Genomic DNA, 1,936 nt, shown 5'->3' with positions numbered 1-1,936 from the left:
ATCTACCATATACCATCACCTTTATTTCTATCATTCACCTTCCCCTTTCCACTAGTAATCCCAAAACACTAACTATTTTACAATCCTATATTTGTTGATATTCAAAGGGATGTCTCAATATATGCCAATGTGGGTATACTTTACTTTGGTCCTTTCAACCCCTTCCATTACTCTCTCTTACCCCTTTGCCTCCTACCCTCTATTTTCAATAATTTTAAATAGACATCCTTATATCCTCTACCTTTCCATCTTATGTTATACACTGTTACTGATGTTCTATCATTTTTTTTACTTTCCTCCTTTTCCTGGGTTCCATAAAGGAGTTTCAGTATTACAACCATGTTCTACATCTAACCTTGTATATGATTATGCTTGTTTTTGTGTTTATGTACATCTTTTGGTTCTATCTTGCATATATGAGAGAAAACATGCAGCCTTTTTATTTCTGAGCCTGGTTTACTTCCTTTAACATGATGTAATTCAGTTGCAACCATTTACCTTCAAAGCACATGCCATTAAATCTTATGGCTGAGTAATACTCCATTGTGTATATACACTACATTTCTTGATTCATTCCTCAGTTATAGGGCACCTGGGTTGTTTCCACAGCTTGTGTATTGTGAGTAGTGCTGTAGTGAGCGTCAGTGTACAGGTGTCTCTATTGTATCCTGTCTTATGTTCCTTTGTGTAGATGCACAGGAGTGGTATCACTGGATCATATGGCAATTCTATCTTTAGCTTAAGTAATGTTCATACTGCTTTCCATAGTTGTTGTACTAATTTGCATTCCTACCAATAGTGTAGATGGTTTCTGGTTTCACTGCATCTTCATCACCATTTGTTGTTGTCCTTGATTATTCCCATTCTAACTGGGGTGAGTGAAATGTAAGTGTTGGTTTGATTTGCATCTCTTTTATAACCAGGGAAGTTAAACACTTCTTCATGTATTTGCTGGCCATTTGTACCTCTTCTTTTGAGAATTCCTGTTTAATTCAGGTGCCCATTATTCAGTGGAGTGTTGATTGTTTGGGGACTGAGTTTCTTGAGTTCCCTGCAAGTTCTGGATATTAGTCCTTTATTGGATTAGTAGCTGGCAATGATTTTCTCCCATTATGTAGGCTGTCTCTTGAGTCTGCTGACTGTTTCCCTTGGTGTTCAGAAGCTCTTCATTTTGATGCAGTCCCATTTGCTCATTGTTTCTCTTAGGTGCTGAGCATTTTGGGTTCTTGTTTAGGAAGTTGTTCCTTATACCTTACTGTTACAGCACATTTCCTACTGCTCCCTGGAGTTGTTTCAAAGTTCCAGGCCTTATAGTAAGGTCTTTGATCTACTTTGAGTTGATGTTGGTACAGGGTGAAACATAAGGATCTAGATTCAGTCTTCTACATTTTTCCCAGCAGCATTTGGTGAAGTGGCTGTCTTTTCTCCATCATGTGTTTTAGGCTCCTCTGGAAAAGATCACTTGTCTATAGATGCATGGGTTTATGTTTGTGTCTTCTATTTTTATCCACTAGTCTTCCTATCTGTTTTGTGCCAATATCATCCTATTTTTATTGCTATGGCTCTACCATATACTTTGAAGTCAGGTATTGTGATATGTTCAGTGTTGGACATTTTGGTAGGAATCGCTTTGGCTATTTGAGGTAATTTGTGCTTCCATATGTCTTTCAAGATTGATTTTTCTATTTATGTGCAAAATGTCATTGGAATTTTGATAGGGATTGCATTGAACATGTAGATTGCCTTGGTAGTAGGGCCATTTTGACAACGTTAACTCTACCAATACACATGCATGGAAGATCTTTCCATCTTCTAATGTCAATTTATTTCCTTCTTCAGTGTTTTGTAGTTTCCATTAAAAATATCTTTAATTTCTTTCAGTAAATTTATTCCATGGTACTTTGCTGTTTTGAAGCTATTGTAAATGGAATTGATT

The sequence above is a fragment of the Castor canadensis genome, chromosome 14, assembly GCF_047511655.1.
Source record: "Castor canadensis chromosome 14, mCasCan1.hap1v2, whole genome shotgun sequence".
Lineage (NCBI taxonomy): Eukaryota > Metazoa > Chordata > Mammalia > Rodentia > Castoridae > Castor > Castor canadensis.
This window is presented reverse-complemented; position numbering follows the sequence as displayed.